Raw genomic sequence first — 25161 nt, forward strand, 5'->3', positions numbered from 1 at the left:
CCAATGGATACAATCCCTGCCTGTTTCACATTACACAATCCCCAATGCACATAAATCCTTAACCACCCATTCTCACTTCCCAGTTTTCCAATTCTACCTCGCCAGTTCTACACTGCACCACGGGAACTATATACCTTCCTAAATACTCTCACTCAACAAATCCAACTGGATCCAAACCCCTTCCCTTTCACTCAAAGTCTTCATAATCCTAATGGATTATCTCATGATCTCTTTCAGTCCCATTATACGGAAACATTCCCTTACCAAAACATTCCCTTTCACAACACACTCTATACTATCCCAATGGACCAAAGCCTCTTCCTGTTTGCTGTCATTCTGCCCACTACCATTCCCATTCACTCCCACTCTACACATTCCCCATGGATTCAAACCCCTTCCCACTCAATCCCATTCTACACAATCCATATAGATTCAAATTCCTTCCCGTTCATTCCCCCATTACATAATCCCAATGGACTCGAACCCCCTCCCATTCACTCCTGCTCTAGACAATCCCACGGGGTATACACCCCTTTGCACTTGCTCCCATTCCGCCCAATCCCAATGGACAGTCCCCTTTCCTGTTCGCTCCCGCTCTACACAATCCCAATGGACAGGACCCCCTTTCCTGGTCACTCCTGCTTGATATAATCATGTTGGACTCAAACCCTTCCTGTTCACTCCCAGTCCACTCCATCGCAAAGGGCCCAAACCCCTTTCAATTCACTCCCACACGACAGAATCCCAACTGGAACCAAAACACTCCACATTCGCTGCAATTCTGCATCACACCAATGGAACCAGATGCCTTCTTAAATAGTTCCACTCAACAATATCCCACTGGATCCAAACCCTTTCCCTCGAAGTCTTCAAAATCCTAATGGGTGGAAGCACCATCCCTTTCAGTTGAATTCTACAGAAATTGAACTGTCCTGCTCTTTCCCTTTCACAATCCCAATGAGAAATCCTCATCAATTCAACGTCATTCTACACAGTGATGGGCTCAACTCCCTTCCTGGACATTGCTGCATGACAATTTCCCATTGGACTTCAAACCCCTTCCCCGTTCTCTCCCATCCCGTAGAATCCTAATGGAGCCCAAACCCTGTGCGTACATTTCAACTCTACATAATCCCAATTGCTTCGCAAACACATCTACTCAACACTATCCAAACAAATCTCGCATCTGTCCCATCTGCTCCCACCCTACACACTTCTAATGGACCCATAAGCCAGCCATTCACTCCCACTCTACGGAATCCCAATGGACACAAACCCCTTCTCGTTCACTCCCTCTCCACACAATCCTTATGGACGCAAATCCCTTACTGTTAATTCCCTCTCCACACAATCCTTATGGACGCAGATCCCTTACTGTTAATTCCCTCTCCACACAATCCTTATGGATGCAGATCCCTCACTTGCACAATCCCAATCGGCTCATACACCTTCTCATGTCTCCAATCGTTCTGAATTTCAATGCGCACAAACTCCTTCTCATTCACATCCGCTCGACACTCTGCCAAAGGTACCATTCTCTTTCTATTCACTTCCACTTCACTCAATGCTTCTAGAAAGACACCGCTTTCCACTTACTGCCTCTGTACAGAATCACAATAGACACGAATCACTTTCCTTTCACTCTAACCACATCACAATCCCAGTTCACTCCTGCTCCGCACAATCGTAATAGACTCCATCAATCTCACATACACACCCATTCTGCAGAAACTGAATGGACTCAAACCCCTTCCCATTCACTCCCACTCTGCACAATCCCAAAGTACTCAAACCACTTGCCACTCACTCCCACTCTAAACAATCCCAATGGACTCAAACCCCTTCGAATTCACTCCCAGTCTACACATTCCCAATGGACTCAAACAACTGCCAATTCTCTCCCACTCTACACATTCCCAAAGTACTCAAACCCCTTCCATTTCACACCCACTCTACACATTCCCAATGGACTCAATACCCTTCTCACTCACTCCCATTCTACAAATTCCCAATGGACTCAAACCCCTTCCCACACACTCCCACTCTACACATTCCCAATGAACTCAAACCCCTTCCCACTCACTCCCATTCTACACATTCCCAATGGACTCAAACCCCTTCCATTTCACTCCCACTCTACACATTCCCAATGGACTCAAACCACTTCCCATTCTCTCCCACTCTACACAAACCCAAAGAGCACAAACATATTCCTGTTCACTCCCACTCGACACAATCCCAATGGACACGAACCCCCTCCTGTTCACCCCCAATCTGCACAATCCCAAAGAAACACCTTGCCCCTTTCACTTTACACAATCCCTAATTAAATCCGTAATCATTCAATCTCACCCCACACTGTAGCAACTGTCCCTTGCCTCTTCTCATTCAGTTCCACACTACACAAACGCAAAGGTTTTAAACGCTTCCTGTTCACTCCCTCACCATACTGTCCCAATCGATCTTAACCACTTCCCATTCACCTGCTAGCAATAAATCCATGTGGTCCTACGCTTTGACCTGTTCTCTTCCATTTTAAAAGAATCCATAACTTTGCTGTTCACTCCTAGTCCACACAATTCCAATGGACCCAAACCCCTTCCCATTCACTCCCAGTCCACACAATTCCAATGGACCCAAACCCCTTCCCATTCACTCCCAGTCCACACAATTCCAATGGATCCAAACCCCTTCCCATTCACTCCCAGTCCACATAATCCCAACGGAACCAAACCCCTTCCCATTCACTCCCATTCTACACAATCCCAATGGACTCAATCCCTTTCCCATTCACTCCCTCTTTACACAATCCCAATGGACTCAATCCCCTTCCCATTCTCTCCCACTCTACACAATCCCAATGGACTCAATCCCCTTCCCATTCACTCCCACTCTACACAATCCCAATGGACCCAAACCCCTTCCCATTCACCCCCACTCTACACAATCCCAATGGACTCAACCCCCTTCCCATTCACTCCCAGTACACACAATCCCAATGGACCCAAACCCCTTCCCATGTACTCCCACTCTACACAATCCCAATGGACCCAAACCCCTTCCCATTCACTCCTACTCTGCACAATCCCAATGGACCCAAACCCCTTCCCATTCACTCCCAGTCCACACAATCCCAATGGACTCAACTCCCTTCCCATTCACTCCCAGTCCACACAATCCCAATGGAGCAAAACCCCTTCCCATGTACTCCCACTCTACACAATCCCAATGGACTCAACCCCCTTCCCATTCACTCCCAGTACACACAATCCCAATGGACCCAAACCCCTTCCCATGTACTCCCACTCTACACAATCCCAATGGACCCAAACCCCTTCCCATTCACTCCTACTCTGCACAATCCCAATGGACCCAAACCCCTTCCCATTCACTCCCAGTCCACACAATCCCAATGGACTCAACTCCCTTCCCATTCACTCCCAGTCCACACAATCCCAATGGACCCAAACCCCTTCCCATGTACTCCCACTCTACACAATCCCAATGGACTCAACTCCCTTCCCATTCACTCCCAGTCCACACAATCCCAATGGACCCAAACCCCTTCCCATGTACTCCCACTCTACACAATCCCAATGGACTCAATCCCCTTTCCATTCACCCCCGTTCGACAAACCCCATTGGAACCAAACACTTCACGGTCACTGCAATTCCACACCCCACCAAGATGCCTACTGAAATTCTCTCACTCAACAATACCCTGCTGGATCCAAACCGTTTCCCTTTCACTCGAAGTCTTTGTAATCCTAATGGATGGAAGCACAATCCCTTTTAGTCCAATTGAAACGTTCCAAAACTCTCCCTTTCTATAACAATCCCAACTGGACAGGAATTCTAATCAATTCATGTCAATCTATCCAGTTCTGGACCCAATCCTCTTGCCTGACACACCCACTCGACAATCTTATTGGACCATAAACCCCTTCCTGTCCTCACCCATACTGTATAACCCCAATGGACTCCAAACCCTTTGCATACATTTCAACTCTACATAATCCCAATGGACCCAATGGCTTCACATCCACACCTACTCTACGCGAGCATCTATCCCATTCACTCACACTCTACGTGATCCCAATGGAACAATACCCTTTCCTGTTTGCTCTCATTCTACACAATCCAAATGGGCCCAAACCCCTTCACATTCACACCCACTGCACACCATCCCAATGGATCCTAATCGCTACCCATTCACTCCCACTCTACACCATCGCTATGGACACAAACTCCATTCCCTTTAACTCCAACTCTACAGAATCCGAATGGACACAACCTCCTGCGCATTCACTCCCTCTCTATACAATTCTACTGGACACAAATGCCTACCAGTTCACTCCCACATTGCACAACCCCAATGAACTTAAACCCCTTCCCATTCAGGATTAGTGGTGCTGAATGGACTCAATCCCCTTCCCATTCATCCCCACTCTACACAATCCCAATGGAATCAATCACCTTCCTATTCTCTCCCACTCTACACAATCCCAACGGACTCAAACCCCTTCCCATTCACTCCCACTCTGCACAATCTCAACGGAATCAAACCCTTTCCCATTCACTCCCATTCTACACAATCCCAATGGCCTCAAACCCAATCCCATTTACTCCCATTGTACACAAACCAAAGGGGTTAAACCCCTTCCCATTCATTCCCAATCTACACAATCCCAATGAACTCAAACCCCTTTCTATTCACTAACATTGCACACAATCCCAATAGATACAAACCCCTTCCCATTCACTCCCACTCTGCGCAGTCCCAATGGACTCAAACCCTTTCCCATTCTCTCCCACTCTACACAATCCAAATGGACACAAATCCCTTCCCATTCACACCCACTCGACACAATCCAAACGGACACAATTCCCTTCCCATTCACACCCACTCGACACAAACACAAAGGCCTCAAACCCCTTCCCATTCATCCCCACTCTACACTAACCCAATAGACACAAACCCCTCCCCGTTCACCCCCATTCTATTCAATCCCAATGGACACAAACCCCTTCCCATTCACTCCCAATCTACACAATCCCAATAGACACAAACCCCTCCCCATTCACCCCCATTCTATTCAATCCCAATGGACACAAACCCCTTCCCATTCACTCCCAATCTACACATTCCTAACGGACACAAACCCCTTCCCATTCACTCTCACTCTACACAATCCCAAAGGACCCAATCCACTTCCCATTCACTCCCACTCTACACAATCCCAAGGGACTCAATCCCCTTCCCATTCGCTCCCTCTTTACACAATCCCAATGGACTCAAACCTATTCCCATTCACTGCCAATCTGCACAATCCCAACGGACTCATACCCCTTCCCATTCACTCCCACTCTACACAAGCCCAATGGACTCAATCCCCTTCCCATTCACTCCCAGTCCACACAATCCCAATGGACTCAACCCCCTTCCCATTCACTCACAGTCCATACAATCCCAATGGACCCAACCCCCTTCCCATTCACTCCCAGTCCACACAATCCCAATGGACCCAAATCCCTTCCCATTCACTCCCATTCTACACAATCCCAATGGACTCAATCCCCTTTCCATTCACTCCCACTCTACACAATCCCAATGGACTCAATCCCCTTTACATTCACTCCCAGTCCACACAATCCCAATGGACCCAAACCCCTTCCCATTCACTCCCAGTCCACACAATCCCAATGGACTCAACACCCTTCCCATTCACTCCCAGTCCACACAATCCCAATGGACTCAACCCCCTTCCCATTCACTCACAGTCCATACAATCCCAATGGACCCAACCCCCTTCCCATTCACTTCCAGTCCACACAATCCCAATGGACCCAAATCCCTTCCCATTCACTCCCATTCTACACAATCCCAATGGACTCAATCCCCTTCCCATTCACTCCCAGTCCACACAATCCCAATGGACTCAACCCCCTTCCCATTCACTCCCAGTCCACGCAATCCCAATGGACTCAATCCCCTTCCCATTCACTCCCAGTCCACACAATCCCAATGGACTCAACCCCCTTCCCATTCACTCCCAGTCCACACAATCCCAATGGACCCAAACCCCTTCCCATTCTCTCCCACTTTACACAATCCCAATGGACTCAACCCCCTTCCCATTCACTCCCAGTCCACACAATCCCAATGGACTCAACCCCCTTCCCATTCTCTCCCAGTCCACGCAATCCCAATGGACCCAAACCCCTTCCCATTCACTCCCACTCTACACAATCCCAATGGACCCAAACCCCTTCCCATTTACTCCCACTCTGCACAATCCCAATGGACCCAAACCCCTTCCAATTCACCCCCGTTCGACAAACCCCGTTGGAACCAAACACTTCACGGTCACTACAATTCCACACCCCACCAAGATGCCTCCTGAAATTCTCTCACTCAACAATACCCTGCTGGATCCAAACCGTTTCCCTTTCACTCGAAGTCTTTGTAATCCTAATGGATGGAAGCACAATCCCTTTTAGTCCAATTGAAACGTCCCAAAACTCTCCCTTTCTATAACAATCCCAACTGGACAGGAATTCTAATCAATTCATGTCAATCTATCCAGTTCTGGACCCAATCCTCTTGCCGGACACACCCACTCGACAATCCTATTGGACCATAAACCCCTTCCTGTCCTCACCCATACTGTATAACCCCAATGGACTCCAAACCCTTTGCATACATTTCAACTCTACATAATCCCAATGGACCCAATGGCTTCCCATCCACACCTACTCTACGCGAGCATCTATCCCATACACTCACACTCTACGTGATCCCAATGGAACAATACCCTTTCCTGTTTGCTCTCATTCTACACAATCCAAATGGGCCCAAACCCCTTCACATTCACACCCACTGCACACCATCCCAATGGATCCTAATTGCCACCCATTCACTCCCACTCTACACCATCGCTATGGACACAAACTCCATTCCCTTTAACTCCAACTCTACAGAATCCTCCTGCACATTCACTCCCTCTCTATACAATTCTACTGGACACAAATGCCTACCTGTTCACTCCCACACTGCACAACCCCAATGGACTCAAACCCCTTCCTATTCAGGATTAGTGGTGCAGAAAGAGCACAGCAGTTCAGGCAGCATCCGAGGAGCAGTAAAATCGATGTTTCGGGCAAAGGCCATTCATCAGGAAGGCTTTTGACTGCAACATCGATTTTACTGCTTATCGGATGCTGCCTGAACCGCTGTGCACTTCCAGCACCACTAATCCAGAAACTGGTTTCTAGCATCTGCAGTCATTGCTTTTACCTCTTCCCAATCAGTCCCATTCTACACAATCCCAATGGGCTCAAACCCCTTCCCATTCGCTCCCACTCTACACAATCCCAACGGACTCAAACCCCTTCCCATTCATCCCCACTCTATACAATCCCAATGGACTCAAACCCCTTCCCATTCACTCCCACTCTACACAATCCCAAAGGACCAAAACCCCTTCCCATTCACTCCCACGGTACACAATCCCAATGGACTCAAACCCCTTCCCATTCACTCCCACTCTACACAATCCCAATGGACTCAATCCCCTTCAAATTCACTCCCATTCTACACAATCCCAACGCACGCAAACCCCTTCTCATTAACTCCCATTCTACACAGTCCCAATGGACTAAAACTCCTTCCTATTCTCTACCACTCTACACAGTCCCAATGGACGCAATCCCCTTCCTATTCTCTACCACTCTACACAATCCCAAATGACTCAATCACCTTCCCATTCACTCCCACTCTACACAATCCCAATGGACTCGTTTCCGTTCCCATTCATTCCCTCTTTACGCAATCCAATTGGACTCAATCCCCTTCCCATTCATCCCCACTCTACACAATCCCAATGGAATCAATCACCTTCCCATTCACTCCCACTCTACACAATCCCAATGGACTCAATCCCCTTCCCATTCACTCCCACTCTACACAATCCCAACGGACTCAAACCCCTTCCCATTCATTACAACTCTGCACAATCTCAACAGAATAAAACCCTTTCCCATTCACTCCCACTCTACACAATCCCAATGGTCTCAAACCTAATCCCATTTACTCCCATTGTACACAAACCAAAGGGGTTAAACCCCTTCCCATTCATTCCCAATCTACACAATCCCAATGAACTCAATCCCGTTTCTATTCACTAACATTGCACACAATCCCAATAGATACAAACCCCTTCCCATTCACTCCCACTCTGCACAATCCCAATGGACTCAAACCCCTTCCCATTCACTCCCACTCTGCACAATCCCAATGGACGCAAACCCCTTCCGATTCAGTCCCAATCTACACAATCCCATCGGACACAAATCCCTTCCCATTCACACCCACTCGACACAAACCCAACGGCTTCAAACCCCTTCCCATTCATCCCCACTCTACACAAACCCAATAGACACAAACCCCTCCCCATTCACCCCCATTCTATTCAATCCCAATGGACGCAAACCCCTTCCCATTCACTCCCAATCTACACAATCCCGACGGACATAAACCCCTTCCCATTCACTCTCACTCTACGCAATCTCAACGGACCCAATCCACTTCCCATTCGCTCCCACTCTACACAAACCCAAGGGACTCCATCCCCTTCCTATTCGCTCCCTCTTTACACAATCCAATTGGACTCAAAGCCTTTCCCATTCGCTCCCAATCTACACAATCCAAACGGACACAAACCCCTTCCCATTCATTCTCACTCTACACAATCCCAACGGACCGAATCCACTGCCCATTCACTCCCACTCTACACAATCCCAACGGACTCAGACCTATTCCCATTCACTGACAATCTGCACAATCCCAACGGACTCAAACCCCTTCCCATTCACTCCCACTCTACACAATCCAATTGGACTGAATCCCCTTCCCATTCACTCCCATTCTACACAATCCCAATGGACTCAAACCCCTTCCCATTCATTCCCACTCTACACAATCCCAACGGACTCAAACCCCTTCCCATTCACTCCCACTCTACACAATCCCAACGGACTCAAACCCCTTCCCATTCACTCTCATTCTATACAATCCCAACAGACTCGAACCCCTTCCCATTTGCTCGCACTCTGAACAATCCCAAAGGACTCAAACACCTTCCCATTCACTCCCAGTTTACACAATCCTAATGGACTCAATCCACTTCCCATTCACTCCCACTCTACACAATCCCAATGGACTCAATCCCCTTCCCATTCACTCCCGTTCTACACAATCCCAATGGACTAAAACTCCTGCCTATTCTCTACCATTCTATACAATCCCAACGGACTCAAACCCCTTCCCATTTGCTCCCACTTTACAAATTCCCAATGGAATCAATCCCCTTCCGATTCTCTCCCACTCTACACAACGCCAATGGACACAAACCCCTTCCCATTGACTCCCTCTTTACACAATCCCAATGGGACCAAACCCCTTCCCATTCACTCCCATTCTATACAATCCAAATGGACCCAAACCCCTTCCCATTTGCTCTCACTCTGAACAATCCCAACGGACTCAAACACTCTCCCATTAACTCCCACTTGACACAATCCCAATGGACTCAAACCCATTCCCATTTGCTCCCACTCTGAACAATTCCAACGGACTGAAACACGCTCCCATTCACTTCCACTCTACACAATCCCAATGGACTCAATCCCCTTCCCATTCTCTCCCACTCTACACAATCCCAATGGATTCAATCCCCTTCCCATTCACTCCCACTCGACACAATCCCAATGGACTCAAACCCCTTCCCATTCACACCCATTCTATACAATCCCAACGGACTCAAACACCTTCCAATTCACTCCCACTTTGCACATTCCCAATGGACTCAAACCCCTTCCCATACACCGCCATTCTATATAATCACAATGGACTCAAACCCCTTCCCATTTGCTCCCACGCGGAACAATCCCAACGGACTCAAACACGCTCCTGTTCACTCCCACTTTATACAATCCCAATGGACTCAAACCCTTTCCCATTCACTCCCACTCTACACAATCCTAATGGACTCAAACCCCTTCCCATTCACTCCCATTCTACACAATCCCAACGGACCCAATCCACTTCCATTCACTCCCACTCTACACAATCCCAAGGGACTCAGTCCCCTTCCCATTCACTCCCACTCTACACAATCCCAATGGACGCAAACCCCTTCCAATTCACTCCCACTCTACACAATCCCAATGGACGCAAACCCCTTCCTGTTCACTCCCAATCTATACAATCCCAACGGACACAAATCCCTTTCCATTCACAACCACTCGACACAAACCCAACGGCCTCAAACCCCTTCCCATTCATCCCCACGCTACACAAACCCAATAGACACAAACCCCTCCCCGTTCACCCCCATTCTATTCAATCCCAATGGACGCAAACCCCTTCCCATTCACTCCCAATCTACACAATCCAAACGGACACAAAACCCTTCCCATTCACTGCCACTCTACACAATCCCAACGGACACAAAACCCTTCCCATTCACTCCCACTCTACACAATCCCAATGGACGCAATCCCCTCCCCATTCTCTCCCTCTTTACACAATCCAATTGGACTCAAAGCCCTTCCCATTCGCTCCCATTCTACACAATCCCAACGGACTCAAACCCCTTCCCATTCACTCCCTCTTTACACAATCCCAATGGGCCCAAACCCCTTCCCATTCACTCCCATTCTATACAATTCCAATGGACTCAAACCCCTTCCCATTTGCTCCCATTCTGAACAATCCCAACGGATTCAAACACTCTCCCATTAACTCCCACTTGACACAATCCCAATGGACTCAAACCCATTCCCATTTGCTCCCACTCTGAACAATCCCAACGGACTGAAACACGCTCCCATTCACTACCACTCTACACAATCCCAATGGACTCAATCCCCTCCCCATTCTCTCCCACTCTACACAATCCCAATGGACTCAACCCCCTTCCCATTCACTCCCAGTCCACACAATCCCAATGGACCCAAACCACTTCCCATTCACTCCCAGTCCACACAATCCCAATTGACTCAATCCCCTTCCCATTCACTCCCACTCTACACAATCCCAATTGGACACAAACCACTTCCCATTCACACACATCCTATACAATCCCAAAGGACACAAGACCTTTTCCATTTGCTCCCACTTTGAACAATCGCAATTGACTCAAACACCTTCCCATTCACTCCCACTCTACATAATCCCAATGGACTCAAACACCCTTCCCATTCTCTCCCACTCTCCACAACTCCAACGCACGCAAATCCCTTCGCATTCACTCCCACTTTACACAATCCGAATGGACTCACACCCCTTCCCATTCACTCCTACTCGACACAATCCCAATGGATTCAGACCCCTTCCCATTCACTCCCATTCTACACAATCCCAACGGATTCAAACACCTTCCCATTCACTCCCACTTTACACGTTCCCAATGGGCCCAAACCCCTTCCAATTCACACCCATTCTATACAATTCCAATGGACTCAAACCCCTTCCCATTTGCTCCCATTCTGAACATCCCAACGGACTCAAACACTCTCCCATTAACTCCCACTTGACGCAATCCCAATGGACCCAAACCCATTCCCATTTGCTCCCACTCTGAACAATCCCAATGGACTGAAACACGCTCCCATTCACTCCCACTCTACACAATCCCTACGGACTCAAACCGCTTCCCATTCACTCCCACTCTACACAATCCAAATGGACTCAATCCCCTTCCCATTCTCTCCCACTCTACACAATCCCAACGGACGCAAAACCCTTCCCATTCACTCCCAATCTACACAATCCCAATGGAGTCAAACCCCTTCCCATTCACTCCCATTCTACACAATCCCAACGGACTCAAACCCCTTCCCATTCACTCCCATTCTATACAATCCCAACGGACTCAAACCCCTTCCCATTTGCTCCCACTCTGAACAATCCCAACGGACTCAAACAACTTCCCATTCACTCCCACTTTACACATTCCCAATGGAATCAATCCCCTTCCGATTCTCTCCCACTCTACACAACGCCAATGGACACAAACCCCTTCCCATTCACTCCCTCTTTAAACATTCCCAATGGGACCAAACCCCTTCCCATTCACTCCCATTCTATACAATTCCAATGGACTCAAACCCCTTCCCATTTTCTCCCACTCTGAACAATCCCAACGGACTGAAACACGCTCCCATTCACTCCCACTCTACACAATCCCAATGGACTCAATCCCCTCCCAATTCACTCCCACTCTACACAATCCCAATGGACCCAAACCACTTCCCATTCACTCCCAGTCCACACAATCCCAATTGACTCAATCCCCTTCCCATTCACTCCCACTTTGCACAATCCGAATGGACTCAATCCCCTTCCCATTCTCCACCACTCTACACAATCCCCAGGGACTCAATCACCTTCCCATTCACTCACACTCTACACAATCCCAATGGACTCAATCCCCTTCCCATTCAATCCCACTCTACACAATCCCAATGGACTCAAACCCCTTCCCATTCACTCCCACTCTACACAATCCGAATGGACTCAATCCCCTTCCCATTCTCCACCACTCTACACAATCCCCAGGGACTCAATCAACTTCGCATTCACTCCCACTCTACACAATCCCAATGGACTCAAACCCCTTCCCATTCACTCCCATTCTACACAATCCCAATGGACTAAAACTCCTGCCTATTCTCTACCACTCTACACAATCCCAATGGACTCAAACCCCTACCCATTCGCTGCCATTCTGCACAACCACAACGGACCCAAACCCCTTCCCATTCACTCCCACTTTACACAATCCAATTGCACTCAAACACCTTCCCATTCACTCCCTTTTTACGCAATCCCAATGGACTCAATCCGCTTCCCATTCACTCCCACTCTACAGAATCCAAATAGACTCAATCCCCTTCCCATTCTCTCCCACTCTACACAATCCAACGGACTCAAACCCCTCGCATTCAATCCCACTCTACAAAATCGCATTGGATTCAAACCCCTTCCCTTTCACACCCAGTCTACACGATCCCAACATACTCAAACCGCTACCCATTCATTACCCACTCTTCACAATCACAATGGACGCAATCCCCTTCCCATTTGCTCCCACTCTACACAATCCCAATGGACTCAAACCCCTTCCCATTCACCCCCATTCTGTACAATCCCAACGGACTCAAACCCCTTCCCATTCACTCCCACTCTACATAGTCCCAATGGACTCAAACACCCTTCCTATTCCCTCCTACTCTACACAACTCCAACGCACGCAAATCCCTTCACATTCACTCCCAATTTACACAATCCCAATGGACGCAAACCCCTTCCGATTCACTCCCAATCTACACAATCCCATCGGACACAAATCCCTTCCCATTCACACCCACTCGACACAAACCCAACGGCTTCAAACCCCTTCCCATTCATCCCCACTCTACACAAACCCAATAGACACAAACCCCTCCCCATTCACTCCCATTCTATTCAATCCCAATGGACGCAAACCCCTTCCCATTCACTCCCAATCTACACAATCCCGACGGACATAAACCCCTTCCCATTCACTCTCACTCTACGCAATCTCAACGGACCCAATCCACTTCCCATTCGCTCCCACTCTACACAAACCCAAGGGACTCCATCCCCTTCCTATTCGCTCCCTCTTTACACAATCCAATTGGACTCAAAGCCTTTCCCATTCGCTCCCAATCTACACAATCCAAACGGACACAAACCCCTTCCCATTCATTCTCACTCTACACAATCCCAACGGACCGAATCCACTGCCCATTCACTCCCACTCTACACAATCCCAACGGACTCAGACCTATTCCCATTCACTGACAATCTGCACAATCCCAACGGACTCAAACCCCTTCCCATTCACTCCCACTCTACACAATCCAATTGGACTGAATCCCCTTCCCATTCACTCCCATTCTACACAATCCCAATGGACTCAAACCCCTTCCCATTCACTCCCACTCTACACAATCCCAACGGACTCAAACCCCTTCCCATTCACTCCCACTCTACACAATCCCAACGGACTCAAACCCCTTCCCATTCACTCTCATTCTATACAATCCCAACAGACTCGAACCCCTTCCCATTTGCTCGCACTCTGAACAATCCCAAAGGACTCAAACACCTTCCCATTCACTCCCAGTTTACACAATCCTAATGGACTCAATCCACTTCCCATTCACTCCCACTCTACACAATCCCAATGGACTCAATCCCCTTCCCATTCACTCCCGTTCTACACAATCCCAATGGACTAAAACTCCTGCCTATTCTCTACCATTCTATACAATCCCAACGGACTCAAACCCCTTCCCATTTGCTCCCACTTTACAAATTCCCAATGGAATCAATCCCCTTCCGATTCTCTCCCACTCTACACAACGCCAATGGACACAAACCCCTTCCCATTGACTCCCTCTTTACACAATCCCAATGGGACCAAACCCCTTCCCATTCACTCCCATTCTATACAATCCAAATGGACCCAAACCCCTTCCCATTTGCTCTCACTCTGAACAATCCCAACGGACTCAAACACTCTCCCATTAACTCCCACTTGACACAATCCCAATGGACTCAAACCCATTCCCATTTGCTCCCACTCTGAACAATTCCAACGGACTGAAACACGCTCCCATTCACTTCCACTCTACACAATCCCAATGGACTCAATCCCCTTCCCATTCTCTCCCACTCTACACAATCCCAATGGATTCAATCCCCTTCCCATTCACTCCCACTCGACACAATCCCAATGGACTCAAACCCCTTCCCATTCACACCCATTCTATACAATCCCAACGGACTCAAACACCTTCCAATTCACTCCCACTTTGCACATTCCCAATGGACTCAAACCCCTTCCCATACACCGCCATTCTATATAATCACAATGGACTCAAACCCCTTCCCATTTGCTCCCACGCGGAACAATCCCAACGGACTCAAACACGCTCCTGTTCACTCCCACTTTATACAATCCCAATGGACTCAAACCCTTTCCCATTCACTCCCACTCTACACAATCCTAATGGACTCAAACCCCTTCCCATTCACTCCCATTCTACACAATCCCAACGGACCCAATCCACTTCCATTCACTCCCACTCTACACAATCCCAAGGGACTCAGTCCCCTTCCCATTCACTCCCACTCTACACAATCCCAATGGACGCAAACCCCTTCCAATTCACTCCCACTCTACACAATCCCAATGGACGCAAACCCCTTCCTGTTCACTCCCAATCTATACAATCCCAACGGACACAAATCCCTTTCCATTCACAACCACTCGACACAAACCCAACGGCCTCAAACCCCTTCCCATTCATCCCCACGCTACACAAACCCAATAGACACAAACCCCTCCCCGTTCACCCCCATTCTATTCAATCCCAATGGACGCAAACCCCTTCCCATTCACTCCCAATCTACACAATCCAAACGGACACAAAACCCTTCCCATTCACTGCCACTCTACACAATCCCAACGGACACAAAACCCTTCCCATTCACTCCCACTCTACACAATCCCAATGGACGCAATCCCCTCCCCATTCTCTCCCTCTTTACACAATCCAATTGGACTCAAAGCCCTTCCCATTCGCTCCCATTCTACACAATCCCAACGGACTCAAACCCCTTCCCATTCACTCCCTCTTTACACAATCCCAATGGGCCCAAACCCCTTCCCATTCACTCCCATTCTATACAATTCCAATGGACTCAAACCCCTTCCCATTTGCTCCCATTCTGAACAATCCCAACGGATTCAAACACTCTCCCATTAACTCCCACTTGACACAATCCCAATGGACTCAAACCCATTCCCATTTGCTCCCACTCTGAACAATCCCAACGGACTGAAACACGCTCCCATTCACTACCACTCTACACAATCCCAATGGACTCAATCCCCTCCCCATTCTCTCCCACTCTACACAATCCCAATGGACTCAACCCCCTTCCCATTCACTCCCAGTCCACACAATCCCAATGGACCCAAACCACTTCCCATTCACTCCCAGTCCACACAATCCCAATGGACTCAATCCCCTTCCCATTCACTCCCACTCTACACAATCCCAATTGGACACAAACCACTTCCCATTCACACACATCCTATACAATCCCAAAGGACACAAGACCTTTTCCATTTGCTCCCACTTTGAACAATCGCAATTGACTCAAACACCTTCCCATTCACTCCCACTCTACATAATCCCAATGGACTCAAACACCCTTCCCATTCTCTCCCACTCTCCACAACTCCAACGCACGCAAATCCCTTCGCATTCACTCCCACTTTACACAATCCGAATGGACTCACACCCCTTCCCATTCACTCCTACTCGACACAATCCCAATGGATTCAGACCCCTTCCCATTCACTCCCATTCTACACAATCCCAACGGATTCAAACACCTTCCCATTCACTCCCACTTTACACGTTCCCAATGGGCCCAAACCCCTTCCAATTCACACCCATTCTATACAATTCCAATGGACTCAAACCCCTTCCCATTTGCTCCCATTCTGAACATCCCAACGGACTCAAACACTCTCCCATTAACTCCCACTTGACGCAATCCCAATGGACCCAAACCCATTCCCATTTGCTCCCACTCTGAACAATCCCAATGGACTGAAACACGCTCCCATTCACTCCCACTCTACACAATCCCTACGGACTCAAACCGCTTCCCATTCACTCCCACTCTACACAATCCAAATGGACTCAATCCCCTTCCCATTCTCTCCCACTCTACACAATCCCAACGGACGCAAAACCCTTCCCATTCACTCCCAATCTACACAATCCCAATGGAGTCAAACCCCTTCCCATTCACTCCCATTCTACACAATCCCAACGGACTCAAACCCCTTCCCATTCACTCCCATTCTATACAATCCCAACGGACTCAAACCCCTTCCCATTTGCTCCCACTCTGAACAATCCCAACGGACTCAAACAACTTCCCATTCACTCCCACTTTACACATTCCCAATGGAATCAATCCCCTTCCGATTCTCTCCCACTCTACACAACGCCAATGGACACAAACCCCTTCCCATTCACTCCCTCTTTAAACATTCCCAATGGGACCAAACCCCTTCCCATTCACTCCCATTCTATACAATTCCAATGGACTCAAACCCCTTCCCATTTTCTCCCACTCTGAACAATCCCAACGGACTGAAACACGCTCCCATTCACTCCCACTCTACACAATCCCAATGGACTCAATCCCCTCCCAATTCACTCCCACTCTACACAATCCCAATGGACCCAAACCACTTCCCATTCACTCCCAGTCCACACAATCCCAATTGACTCAATCCCCTTCCCATTCACTCCCACTTTGCACAATCCGAATGGACTCAATCCCCTTCCCATTCTCCACCACTCTACACAATCCCCAGGGACTCAATCACCTTCCCATTCACTCACACTCTACACAATCCCAATGGACTCAATCCCCTTCCCATTCAATCCCACTCTACACAATCCCAATGGACTCAAACCCCTTCCCATTCACTCCCACTCTACACAATCCGAATGGACTCAATCCCCTTCCCATTCTCCACCACTCTACACAATCCCCAGGGACTCAATCAACTTCGCATTCACTCCCACTCTACACAATCCCAATGGACTCAAACCCCTTCCCATTCACTCCCATTCTACACAATCCCAATGGACTAAAACTCCTGCCTATTCTCTACCACTCTACACAATCCCAATGGACTCAAACCCCTACCCATTCGCTGCCATTCTGCACAACCACAACGGACCCAAACCCCTTCCCATTCACTCCCACTTTACACAATCCAATTGCACTCAAACACCTTCCCATTCACTCCCTTTTTACGCAATCCCAATGGACTCAATCCGCTTCCCATTCACTCCCACTCTACAGAATCCAAATAGACTCAATCCCCTTCCCATTCTCTCCCACTCTACACAATCCAACGGACTCAAACCCCTCGCATTCAATCCCACTCTACAAAATCGCATTGGATTCAAACCCCTTCCCTTTCACACCCAGTCTACACGATCCCAACATACTCAAACCGCTACCCATTCATTACCCACTCTTCACAATCACAATGGACGCAATCCCCTTCCCATTTGCTCCCACTCTACACAATCCCAATGGACTCAAACTCCTTCCCATTCAACTCCATTCTATCATTCTATACAATCCCAATGGACTCAAACTCTTTCCCATTCACCCCCATTATGTACAATCCCAACGGACTCAAACCCCTTCCCATTCACTCCCATTCCGTACAATCCCAACGGACTCAAACCCCTTCCCATTCACTCCCATTCTACACAATCCCAATGGACTCAAACACCCTTCCCATTCCCTCCCACTCTATACAACTCCAACGCACGCAAACCCCTTCCCATTCACTCCCACTCTACACAATCCCAATGGATTCAATCCCCATCCCATTCACTCCCACTCGACACAATCCCAATGGAGTCAAACCCCTTCCCATTCACTCCCACTTTACACAATCCAAATGGACTCAATCCCCTTCCCATTCTCTCCCAATCTACACAATCCCAATGGACGCAAACCCCTTCCCATTCACTTCCAATCTACACAATCCCATCGGACACAAATCCCTTCCCATTCACACCCACTTGTCACAAACCCAAAGGCCTCAAACCCTTCCCATTCATCCCCACGCTACACAAACCCAATAGACACAAACCCCTCCCCGTTCACCCCCATTCTATTCAATCCCAATGGACGCAAACCCCTTCCCATTCACTCCCAATCTACACAATCCTAACGGACACAAACCCCTTCCCATTCACTCTCACTCTACACAATCCCAATGGACGCAATCCCCTCCCCATTCTCTCCCACTCTACACAATCCCAAGGGACTCAATCCCCTTCCCATTCGCTCCCTCTTTACACAATCCCAATGGACTCAAACCCCTTCCCATTCACTCCCATTCTACAGAATCCCAACGGACTCAAACCCCTTCCCATTCACTCCCACTTTACACAATCCAATTGCACTCAACCCCGTTCCCATTCACTCCCACTCTACACAATCCAGATGGACGCAAACCCCTTCCCATTCACTCCCAATCAACACAATCCCAATGGAGTCAAACCCCTTCCCATTCACTCCCATTCTACACAATCCCAACGGATTCAAACACCTTCCCATTCACTCCCACTTTACACATTCCCAATGGAATCAATCCCCTTCCGATACTCTCCCACTCTACACAACGCCAATGGACTCAAACCCCTTCCCATTCATTCCCTCTTTACACAATCCCAATGGGCCCAAACCCCTTCCCATTCACTCCCATTCTATGCAATTCGAATGGACTCAAACCCCTTCCCATTTGCTCCCACTATGAACATCCCAACGGACTCAAACACTCTTCCATTAACTCCCACTTGAAGCAATCCCAATGGACTCAAACCCCTTCCCATTCACTCCCATTCTATACAATTCCAATGGACCCAAACCCCTTCCCATTTTATCCCACTCTGAACATCCCAACGGACTCAAACACTCTCCCATTAACTCCCACTTGACGCAATCCCAATGGACTCAAACCCATTCCCATTTGCTCCCACTCTGAACAATCCCAACGGACTGAAACACGCTCCCATTCACTCCCACTTTACACAATCCCAACGGACTCAAACCTATTCCCATTCACTGACAATCTGCACAATCCCAACGGACTCAAACCCCTTCCCATTCACTCCAACTTTACACAATCCATTTGGACTCAATCCACTTCCAATTCTCTCCCAATCTACACAATCCCAATTACACTCAAACCCCTTCCCATTCACTCCCACTCTACACAATCCAATTGGACTCAATCCGCTTCCAATTCTCTCCCAATCTACACAATCCCAATGGACTCAAACCCCTTCCCATTCACTCCCATTCTACACAATCCCAACTGACTCAAACTCCTTCCCATTCACTCCCATTCTATACAATCCTAACGAACTCAAACCCCTTCCCATTTGCTCCCACTCTGAACAATCCCAATGGACACAAACCCCTTCCCATTCACTCCCTCTTTACACAATCCCAATGGGACCAAACCCCTTCCCATTCACTCCCATTCTATACAATTCCAATGGTCCCAAACCCCTTCCCATTTGCTCCCACTCTGAACAATCCCAACGGACTCAAACACTCTCCCATTAACTCCCACTTGACACAATCCCAATGGACTCAAACCCATTCCCATTTGCTCCCACTCTGAACAATCCCAACGGACTGAAACACGCTCCCATTCACTCCCACTCTACACAATCCCAATGGACTCAATCCCCTTCCCATTCAATCCCAGTCCACACAATCCCAATGGACCCAAACCCCTTCCCATTTACTCCAAGTCCACACAATCCCAATGGACTCAATCCCCTTCCCATTCACTCCCACTCTATACAATCCACATGGACTCAAACCCCTTCCCATTCACCCCCATCCTATACAATCCCAAAGGACACAAGACCCTTCCCATTTGCTCCCACTCTGAACAATCCCAACGGACTCAAACACCTTCCCATTCACTCCCACTCTACATAATTCCAGCGGACTCAGTCCCGTTCCCAATCACTCCCATTCTACACAATCTGAATGGACTCAATCACCTTCCCCTTCACTCCCACTCTCCACAACCCCGATGGACTCAAACCCCTTCCCATTCACTCCCAGTTTACACAATCCTAATGGACTCAATCCACTTCCCATTCACTTCCACTCTGCCCAATCCGAATGGACTCAATCCCCTTCCAATTCTATACCACTCTACACAGTCCCCAGGGACTCAATCCACTTCCCATTCTCTCCCACTCTACACAATCCCAATGGTCTCAATCCCCTTCCCATTCACTCCCTCTTTTCTAAATCCAATTGGATTCTAAGCCCTTCCCATTCGCTCCCACTCTACACAATCCCAATGGACTCAAACCCCTTTCCATTCACTCCCATTCTACACAATCCCAATGGACTAAAACTCCTGCCTATTCTCGACCACTCTACAAAATCCCATTGGACTCAAACCCCTTCCCATTCACTGCCATTCTGCACAACCCCAACGGACCCAAACTCCTTCCCATTCATTCCCACTTTACACAATCCAATTGCACTCAAACACCTTCCCATTCACTTCCACTTTACACAATCCTAATGGACTCAATCCACTTCCCATTCATTCCCACTCTGCACAATGCGAATGGACTCAATCCCCTTCCCATTCTCTACCACTCTAAACAATCTCAACGGACTCAAACCCCTTCCCATTGACTCCCACTCTACACAATCCCAATGGACTCAAACCCCTTCCCATTCACTGCCATTCTGCACAACCCAAACGGACTCAAACCCCTTCCCATTCACTGCCATTCTGAACAACCCCAACGGACTCAAACCCCTTCCCATTCACTGCCATTCTGCACAACCCCAACGGTCTCAAACCCCTTCCATTCAATCCCACTCTACAAAATCCCATTGGATTCAAACCCCTTCCCATTCACACCCAGTCTACACGATCTCTGAACATACTCAAACCGCTTCCCATTCATTACCCACTCTTCACAATCACAATGGACGCAAACCCCTTCCCATTCACTCCCACTCTACACAATCCCAATAGACTCAAACCCCTTCCCATTCACCCCCATTCTGTACAATCCCAACGGACTCAAACCCCTTCCCATTCACTCCCACTCTACATAGTCCCAATGGACTCAAACACCCTTCCTATTCCCTCCTACTCTACACAACTCCAACGCACGCAAATCCCTTCACATTCACTCCCAATTTACACAATCCCAATGGTCTCACTCCCCTTCCCATTCACTCCTACTCTACACAATCAAAATGGATTCAAACCCCTTCCCATTCACTCCCACTCGACACAATCCCAATGGATTCAAACCCCTTCCCATTCACTCCCACTCTACACAATCCCATTGGACAAAAACTCCTTCCCATTCGCTCCCAGTCTACACAACCCCAACGGACTCAAACCCCTTCCCATGCACTCTCACTCTGCACAATCCCAACGGACTCAAACCGTATTGCTTTCACTCCCACTTTACACATTCCCAATGGACACAATCCCTTCCCATTCACTCCACTCTACACAATCCCAATGGACTCAATCCTCTTCCAATTCACTCCCACTCTACACAAACCCAACGGACTCAATCCCCTTCCCATTCATCCCCATTCTATACAATCCCAATGGACTCAAACCCCTTCCCATTTGCTCCCACTCTGAACAATCCCAACGGACTCAAACACGCTCCCATTCACTCTCACTTGACACAATCCCAATGGGCTCAAACCCATTCCTATTTGCTCCCACTCTGAACAATCCCAACGGACTGAAACATGCTCCCATTCACTCCAACTCTACACAATCCCAATGGACTCAATCTCCTTCCCATTCTCTCCCACTCGACACAATCCCAATGGACTCAACCCCCTTCCCATTCACTCCCACTCGACACAATCCCAATGGACCCAAACCGCTTCCCATTCACTCCCATTCCACACAATCCCAATGGACCCAAACCCCTTCCCATTCACTCCCAGTCCACACAATCCCAATGGACCCAAAGCCCTTCCCATTCACTCCCATTCTACACAATCCGAATGGACTCAATCCCCTCCCATTCTCTACCACTCTACACAATCCCCAGGGACTCAATCACCTTCCCATTCACTCCCATTCTATTCAATCCCAATGGACGCAAACCCCTTCCCATTCACTCCCACTCTACACAATCCCAATGGACGCAATCCCTTTCCCATTCTCTCCCACTCTACACAATCCCAAGGGACTCAGTCCCCTTCCGATTCACACCCACTCTACACAATCCCAATGGACTCAAACTCCTTCCCAAGCACCCCCATTATGTACAATCCCAACGGACTCAAACCCCTTCCCATTCACTCCCACTCTACACAATCCCAACGGACTCAAACCCCTTCCCATTCCCTTCCACTCTACACAATTACAATGGACTCAAACCCCTTACTATTCACTCCCATTCTACACAGTCCCATTGGACAAAAACTCCTTCCGATTCTCTCCCACTCTACACAATCCAACGGACTCAAACCCCTTCCATTCAATCCCACTCTACAAAATCCCATTGGATTCAAACCCCTTCCCATTCACTCCCTCCCTACACAATCCCAATGGACTCAAACCCCTTCCCATTCACTCACATTCTACACAATCCCAACGGATTCAATCCCCTTCCCATTCACTCCCACTCGACACAATCCCAATGGACTCAAACCCCTTCCCATTCACTCACATTCTACACAATCCCAACGGATTCAATCCCCTTCCCATTCACTCCCACTCGACACAATCCCAATGGACTCAAACCCCTTCCCATTCACACCCATTCTATACAATCCCAACGGACTCAAACCCCTTCCCATTCACTCCCACTCTACACAATCCCAATGGACTCAAACCCCTTCCCATATAACCCCATTCTATCATTCTATACAATCCCAATGGACTCACTCCCCTTCCCAGTCACTCCCATTGTACACAATCCCAATGGATTCAATCCCCTTCCCATTCACTCCCACTCGACACAATCCCAATGGACTCAAACCCCTTCCCATTCACACCCATTCTATACAATCCCAACAGACTCAAACACCGTCCCATTCACTCCCACTTTACACATTCCCAATGGACTCAAACCCCTTCCAATACACCCCCATTCTATATAATCACAATGGACTCAAACCCCTTCCCATTTGCTCCCACTCTGAACAATCCCAACGGACTCAAACACGCTCCCATTCACTCTCACTTTATACAATCCCAATGGACTCAAACCCCTTCCCATTCAGTCCCACTCTCCACAATACCAATAGACTCAACCCCCTTCCAATTCACCTCCATGTTACATAATCCCAATGGTCTCAATCACCTTCCCCTTCACTCCGACTCTACGCAACCCAAATGGATTCAAATCCCTTCCCATTCACTCCCACTTTACACAATTCAATTGAACTCACACCCCTTCCCATTCACTCCCACTGTGCACAATCCCAACGGACTCAAACCCCTTCCTATTCACTCCCACTCTACACATTCCCAACGGACACAAATCCCTTCCCATTCCCTTCCACTCTACACAATTCCAATGGACTCAAACCCCTTACTATTCACTCCAACTCTACACAATCCGATTGGACAAAAACTCCTTCCCATTCGCTCCCAGTCTACACATCCCCAACGGACTCAAACCCCTTCCCATGCACTCCCACTCTACACAATCCCAACGGACTCAAACTGTATCGCTTTCACTCCAACTTTACACATTCCCAATGGACACAATCCCCTTCAATTCTCTCCACTCTACACAATCCCAATGTACTCAATCCTCTTCCAATTATCTCCCACTCCACACAAACCCAACAGACTAAATCCCCTTCCCATTCACCCCCATTCTATACAATCCCAATGGACTCAAACCCCTTCCGATTTGCTCCCACTCTGAACAAACCCAACGGACCCAAACACTCTCCCATTAACTCCCACTTGACACAATCCCAATGGACTCTAACCAATTCCCATTTGCTCCCACTCTGAACAGTCCCAACGGACTCAAACACCTTCCCATTCACTCCCACTTTACACATTCCCAATGGAATTAATCCCCTTCCGATACTCTCCCACTCTACACAACGCCAATGGACACAAACCCCTTTCCATTCACTCCCTCTGTACACAATCCCAATGGGCCCAAACCCCTTCCCATTCACTCCCATTCTATACAATCCCAAAGGACCAAACCCCTTTCCATTTGCTCCCACTCTGAACAATCCCAACGGACTCAAACACTCTCCCAATAACTCCCACTTGACACAATCCCAACGGACTCAAACACCTTCCCATTCACTCCCACTTTACACATTCCCAATGGAATCAATCCCCTTCCGATTCTCTCCCACTCTGCACAACGCCAATGGACACAAACCCTTCCCATTCACTCCCTCTGTACACAATCCCAATGGACGCAATCCACTTCCCA

Source organism: Chiloscyllium plagiosum, unplaced genomic scaffold, assembly GCF_037043375.1.
Source record: "Chiloscyllium plagiosum isolate Xiang-an unplaced genomic scaffold, Cpla_swu_hap1 HiC_scaffold_41, whole genome shotgun sequence".
Lineage (NCBI taxonomy): Eukaryota > Metazoa > Chordata > Chondrichthyes > Orectolobiformes > Hemiscylliidae > Chiloscyllium > Chiloscyllium plagiosum.